Genomic DNA, 6,816 nt, shown 5'->3' with positions numbered 1-6,816 from the left:
CCTTACCAATCATGGCCTCCTAATAATTTCCATCTATGAGTTGGCTTCATTACTCTGCTCTCCTCCCCACTGATGGCTGATGTGTGGTGAGCGTCCTGGTGCACTATGGCTGCCATCGCATCATCCAGGTGGATGCTGCACATTGGTGGTGGTGGAGGGGAGTCCCCATTACCTGTAAAGCGCTTTAAGTGGAGTATCCAGAAAAGCGCTATATAAGTGTAAGCTATTATTATTATTATTATTATTAATGACTATTTCTCTAATTACCTAGAAATCACACTCCTTACTAGCCCCACAGCCATGGGAGTGATCACGCATATGAAATAATTTTAGCCAAAATGTTGGCATAGCCAGTGTGGTGGTCTCTGATAATGGCCAGTATGTCAGAAAGGAGTTTGCCTGCCAGTATGAGTTTGAGCATGTTACTGTCAGCCCACATTTTCCACAAGCTAACAGGAAAGCAGAAAAAGGTGAACCAATTGCAAAACACTTACGTTTTTAAGGCACTGTTAGCTTACAGGGCAGCACCTCTGGAGTGTGGAAAGTCTCCAGCAGAGCTTCTCATAGGTTGGCAGTTACACACTAGTCCCAAAAGTAAGGAACACAGTCCAGTCAGCAGTTATCCACAAGATGAACCAGCTAATGCAGCGACAACAATTATACTATGACTGCTCAGCGAAACCATTACCTCCACTGAAAGCAGAGGACAAAGTCAGGGTGTTCAATGCAGAGTGGGGAGAATGGAATCGTATGGGCACTGTGCTTCAAGAAGTGACTCCAAGATGTTATGCAGTACTAACAGATGGAGGTGTGGTAGTGAGGAGGATTCGCACACAGTTGCTAACCACTCCTGACCAGGTTCTACAGGGCAGCCAAGAGGGCCCATCAGAGGACCAACAGACTCACCTAATGCAGCAGACGGTAGCTGAGGATGAAGCAATGTTCAGAATAAATTTACAGGAGCCCTGTCGGAGTCCGGATAAGGTGCCTCTCAGGAGGTCAGGGAGGACTAAATCTCTAAATAATACTTTAAAAAAATATATCAACATATTCTTGTGAAGGGGGGTAAAAGGAGAGTAAATGTTGACACGTTTTTTGTTATTTTTAATGGAGTTTTTAATGAAAGTTTGGGAGGAATGAAAGCAGCCGAGCTCATTCGACACAGCTGCTGCTATTCTCACTAATCCTGACGTAAGCAACCGGTCTCCATATATATCAAACGTCACCCTCTCCTCTTCCTCGTTCGTTTTCTGCATGGTTCGTTTTCGCCTAGCTCGAATCCGTGCTCCCTTCTCATGGATCTGCAAATTCGCTGCTCCGATGAAGACCTTTTCTGCAGCACAGGAGACTCTCCTACCCCTCTCGTCCAGTCTTCCCCCCCGGCTCCCCTCACCTCCGTCTCATCGCCTCCTTCTGCCGCCGTGCCACATCAGCGCCGCTCATCTCCCAGCCAGTCCTCACAAGATTCAACTCCTCGCCGAAGACTGCGTTCTGCCGTCGTAGTCCCTCTCTCATCACAAACCCAGCCTTCCCGTCCCTCCACAGCAAAGTCTCCAAATAACCCCCATTATCTCGAGGATGTCCCAGCCGCCGCGCTTCACGCACATCGGCTCCCCCTTCTCCTGGATCATCTCTCGCGATTTCCAACTGGACTGTAGCAAGCCTCCAGAGGATACTTCGAAAACATGGAGTCCGTTTTAAAAGAAACGCTTCCAAAAAAGCTCTGTTTTCCCTGTACTTAACCGCAGTCTACACAAAGGAAACATCAGCTACACAGCTTCCCCCGGCGCCCTCCGATGACATCATCCGCGCCGCCGCCACTCATCCCAACGTGAGGACCCCGAGGCCGTCCATGCCTCTGCCTGTAGCGTCTTCTGTCTTGTCTTGTCCTGATATATCCGTGTCTGTGTCTCTTCCCCAACCAATCCATTCCTCTGCTGAACAACCGCACCTAGCCTCTTCCACCCAGCCTCCTTCCCTAAACTCCTTGCTGCTGAGTCTAAGGCCCCAGGCTCACGCCCCTCCCCAACCCCCTTCTCTGCTTAATCTAATTTCTGCACTCTCTTCTGTCTCTACCTCCGGCGTCCAACACGGCTCAAGCTCCGCCAGCTTGGTGCCTTCGGCCCCGGTTTCTTTTCTTTCGGCCCCTGCTGCGGTCTCCATGGCCCAAAGGCCATCCAGTAAACGACCCCCAGCTCAGCCAGCAGGCGGCTTTTACCCTCCCCCACCCCCTGGCGTCCAAGACGACTCGGCAGCCTCCTCAGTCCTTCATGCAGCCTTTGCCCCTGCTTCAATTCCTCCTCAACAGTCTTCGGCTTCCATATCCCAAGCCAATGAGCTTCAGGCCCCAGATCCGTCTTACCCCTCCTACCACAATCTGCTTTCCGCTCTTCTTCCCTCCTCATCTTCTCCCATCCCCGGTGTCCAACACGGCATCAGTCATCCCGTGCCTTCGGCCCTGGATTCCAATCTCCCCTTTACTAAGGACTTTTCTCTCCGAACAGCCGTTCCTCTCCCAGCTCCTCCTAACGCACTAAAGTTTAGTCCTCCTCCCATCCCCTTTTCACTCCGGCAGCTCACCTTCTCTCTTCCTCCACTTACAACTCCGATTCCAGAACAGTCGACTGCGGCTCGATTTCCGTTACTCTCAAATCTTCTGACCCACACTCTGCGTCAGGAACTCGACGATTACATGCACATCATCCTCGATCTATCTGTCCATTTCGAGGGCTCCCTGTTCTACGACTACCACAAGCAGTTCTCGGCCAAGGCCGCTGCCCGCCTACTCCAATGGAACCAGCGCACCTATTGGGGAGCCCTCGACATTGAGCTTTACTGCCGCACTTTCGCCGGCATCAGAGCAATTTCCTGCGATTTCTGTTCCTCTTGGACACATTCATCAAATCTTTGCCCAAATACAGCCCGCAAGCTCAACCCCGACTCTGCCCCTTCTCCCTCTCAGCATCAATTCTCCTGCCAGGTCTTCTTCAAACCTTCCCGGTCCAGAGACGTTCGCGGTCGCCCCATCGTGATGATCAGAGGTCAACAAATTTGCAACAACTTCAATTCCTCGACATGCACCTCTTTCCTTTGTCGCTTCCTCCACATTTGCAGCTTCTGCGGCGAAGCTCACGCTCGCTCTGCCTGCCCCCGCCGGCCTTTCCATACTAGCTCCACCTTCAGCGTGCCCAAATGACTACTGGTTTTTCTGTCTACCCCAATCGATATCCCCGCTCTTGCTTCCAAACTGCTCCGTCACCCCGACCCCTCTTCCACCCACATCTTACTCGACGGCCTTTCCTTCGGATTCTCACCAGGCCTGTGCACACTTCCTTCTTCCCCCGTCTTTTGCAAAAATTTGCAATCTGCCACCGCCGATCCCCAGTCCGTTGATTCCTTGTTAGCATGTGAAGTCGAGAACGGTTTCATGATCGGCCCACTTGACTCTCCCCCATTCCCCGCATACCGCATCAATCCCATCAGTATAGCGGTCCGTAAGTATTCCGGTAAAAAACACCTTATAATCGACTTGTCAGCCCCCCATAACTCCCGCGTGCCAAGTCTCAGTAGCCTTATTCCCAGTTCAGACTTCTCCCTCCACTATGCCACAATCGACCATGCCATTTCTCTCATCAAAATCGCAGGTCCGGGCGCCTGGCTCGCTAAGGCCGACATCTCCAGTGCCTTTAAAGTTATGCCTCTCGACCCAGACTTCTGGCACCTCTTTGGAGTTCATTGGCGGAACAAGTTCTTCTTCGCAGTCCACCTTACTTTCAGATGCAGGAGTAGCCCAAAAATTTTCGATACCTTAGCCGAAGCTCTCTGCTGGATCCTCTTGAATAACTATAAGCTTCCTTTTCTCGTCCACCTTCTCGACGATTTCCTTACCATAGATTTTCCTCACGCCCCACCTGCAAGAGCCTCTTCCACACTTACTTCCGTTTTCGGGAAACTAGGGGTACCTCTCGCCACAGACAAAACAACCGGTCCCTCTCATATAATCCAATTCCTCGGGATCACCCTCAATTCCATCAATTTCTCAGCCTCCCTGCCCCGCGACAAGATCAACAGGATCCAGACGTATATCTCTACCTATTCTTCTGCCAAATCTTGCACAAAGAGGGAACTTCTCTCTCTGCTTGGCCACCTCAATTACGCCATGCGTATCATTCCTCAAGGACGGTCATTCATCTCCTACCTTCTCGACCTCGCCTCTTCCGTGTCCTCTTCTTACCACCACGTAAGCCTTTCAGCCGACTGCAAATCCGAGCTCAGGCTTTGGCAGCTTTTCTTGGCCAACTGGAATGGCATATCTCTCTTCTCTCCAACGCCGAGGATATCCAGCTTTTCACAGACGCAGCCCCCTCAGTTGGTTTTGGAGGCTATTAAAAAGGCCAGTGGTTTGCGGCCCCTTGGCCTCCTGAATTCTCTTCGATCCCTCTCGCCGACCAGTCATCGGCCTTGTTCGAAATATTTCCAATTGTCGTTGCAGCTTCTCTTTGGGGCCACAATTGGAAACAAAAATCCGTCCTTATCCATTCGGACAACTATGCAGTAGTCCATATAATCAACAAAGGAAGGTCTTCATCCCGATCTATCATGAAATTTCTCCACCGCCTCAAATGGATTTCTCTCACACATCAATTCGTCCTCGTAGCTGCTCACATTCCAGGTCACCTTAATGAGATAACTGACTCTCTCTCTCGCTTTCAATTTCAGAAATTCAGGAACTTGGCACCAGATGCAAGACCAAACCCATGCACAGTACCTCCCTATTCGGAACTCACGTTCCTCTGAATCATCCTTTCCATCACTACGTCCAGCTGGCCCAACATTATTGGACTGCCTGGAAGGGCTTCCAATCCTTCCACCTCTCCATGAACATTAAATTCCCTTCTTTCGATATTCTCACCGTATCGTCCTTCGTTTGCTATTGTAGAAACTCACTCAAGGTACGAGCATCCACCACCAAAGTAGACCTGTGCGGCATCCACTTCTTCCATAAACTCCTTTTCGGCACAACCTGTCCCTCCCTTATCCACCCTCAAATTAGTCTCCTGCTTAAAGGCTTTCAGCGGCTTGAAAAACCACTTCCGAACCAACGCACACCACTTACCTTGGACATCCTCGGATGTCCACACTTAACCCTGTAAGGTTTTAAGATACCTACATGTAGCTATATGCCAAACAAAATCCTTAACATAATGCAAATTCTAAGTGCCGAACATGTAATTAGATCCAGTGTTTTACACAAAACAGCTTATCTTAAAGGACATTTTCCTTTATTCGTTCTAGTAAGTAAACTCACAACAAAACCTCCCAAGTCAGTCACCTGCTGACTCATTGAATTAATTATCGTATGCGTCGGTTTCCCATATTTTTACACTTTTTGCCACTTACTTGGATTTTGCTGTTATTTTATTATAACTAATAATGTTCAGTTCAGGGGTGCACCGGGTTCCGTTGGTTGTCAGTGATGATACAATTATTGGAACACATGGAGGCAAAGTTTTGCGCTGGAATGCGGACATAAATCTTAACAGCAATCTCCCACATGCAAAGTGAAAGTATCATAACACAATAGTCATAATCCAACTGCAAGTAAATATTTTTATTACGATTATTACATATTATTTATTAAAACTCTACCTTCATTACCAGGTTTAACATAGTTTAGTTGTATTTAAGAGAAAAGTTCAAGCACTAAACAGTGCAACAAAAATAATTTAATGCATATACCAGTTACAGTACATATCCTACAGTATTTGCTTAATAAAAGTGTTATATTTAATGTTTTCGTTTTTATCTGGTTTGTATTGCTTTCTAAAATACTAGTGACTAAAATTTAAGATGCCTAAAATGAAAGTATAAAAAGCAGTTTTTTAATCAAATCATCAGTGACTAAGCTTCCGTGTACTTCTGTGGATTATGGAACATGTAGTCACGGATATGTAAATAATTTGCTGAAGGCGTGCCTTAGAATTTTTTTAAGACTTTGGGGAACGACGTCTAGATAGAATTAGTACACCTAGATATGAAACAGAGAAGGGGAGTAGGTAAAACAAGGAATGTCTGAAAGACAAAATGACAAATATTTGCTGACAAAAAGGCTGAATGACAAAGTCAGACTTGAGTTCTTATTCAATACTAACACTTCTTGTCAATTTACAATTTAATCTACTGCACTAGTTTTTAATCAATACTTTCCTAGTCAAATGCTAAGAAATCACATGGGTATACAAAATGAGAAGATCATAAAACTTAATTGCATTCTAATAACAGAAAAATAATGAAACATTTCAAACCATTAAAGGTATGTTACCCAAACAAGTTTCACTGTAATAGGGCAGGTATACATGTTCATCAAGAAAATAAATATTCTAGGGACAGATAGGAGAAGTGTAAATTCACAATGGAGAGAGTAAGCCACACACTCCATAATGATCTTAGCCTTCTTTTCAAGGGGAGCAGCAGGGGTTAGGAATGTACATAAAATTAACACTTGGACCGTGCCGGGAACCCAAGGTCCTAATGGGTTGGCTGGTTTGGCAGCCTCCAAGGCATGAAAACATAAACACCCCTGACTCGCTGAAAGTTACTTGATAGGCACTGCCCCACGACTGAGAGCTAGGCCCTCAGGGGATAGAAAGGAGGAGATAGATCCCCCGACTGGCTGAGAGCCACTTTCAGGTGCTGCCTCACAACTTAGGAGGGAGAGGTGGAGGGAGCTCAAAACCTTAGGTGCGAGTGTTAGTGTGGATAGAGCTTCAATAGAAAAAAAACATTAAAAGATAGAGGAAGGGGAGAAGCACCGTC

General features: G+C 47.2%; 1 pseudogene; it reads left to right on the top strand.

Moving 5' to 3' along the window:
• Positions 1-630: 630 nt before the first annotated feature.
• LOC148840827 (uncharacterized) lies at positions 631-4,797 on the top strand (annotated as a pseudogene).
• Positions 4,798-6,816: the final 2,019 nt, after the last annotated feature.

Source organism: Atractosteus spatula, chromosome 1 (assembly GCF_055471065.1).
Source record: "Atractosteus spatula isolate fAtrSpa1 chromosome 1, fAtrSpa1.hap1, whole genome shotgun sequence".
NCBI lineage: Eukaryota > Metazoa > Chordata > Actinopteri > Semionotiformes > Lepisosteidae > Atractosteus > Atractosteus spatula.
This window is presented reverse-complemented; position numbering and strand designations above follow the sequence as displayed.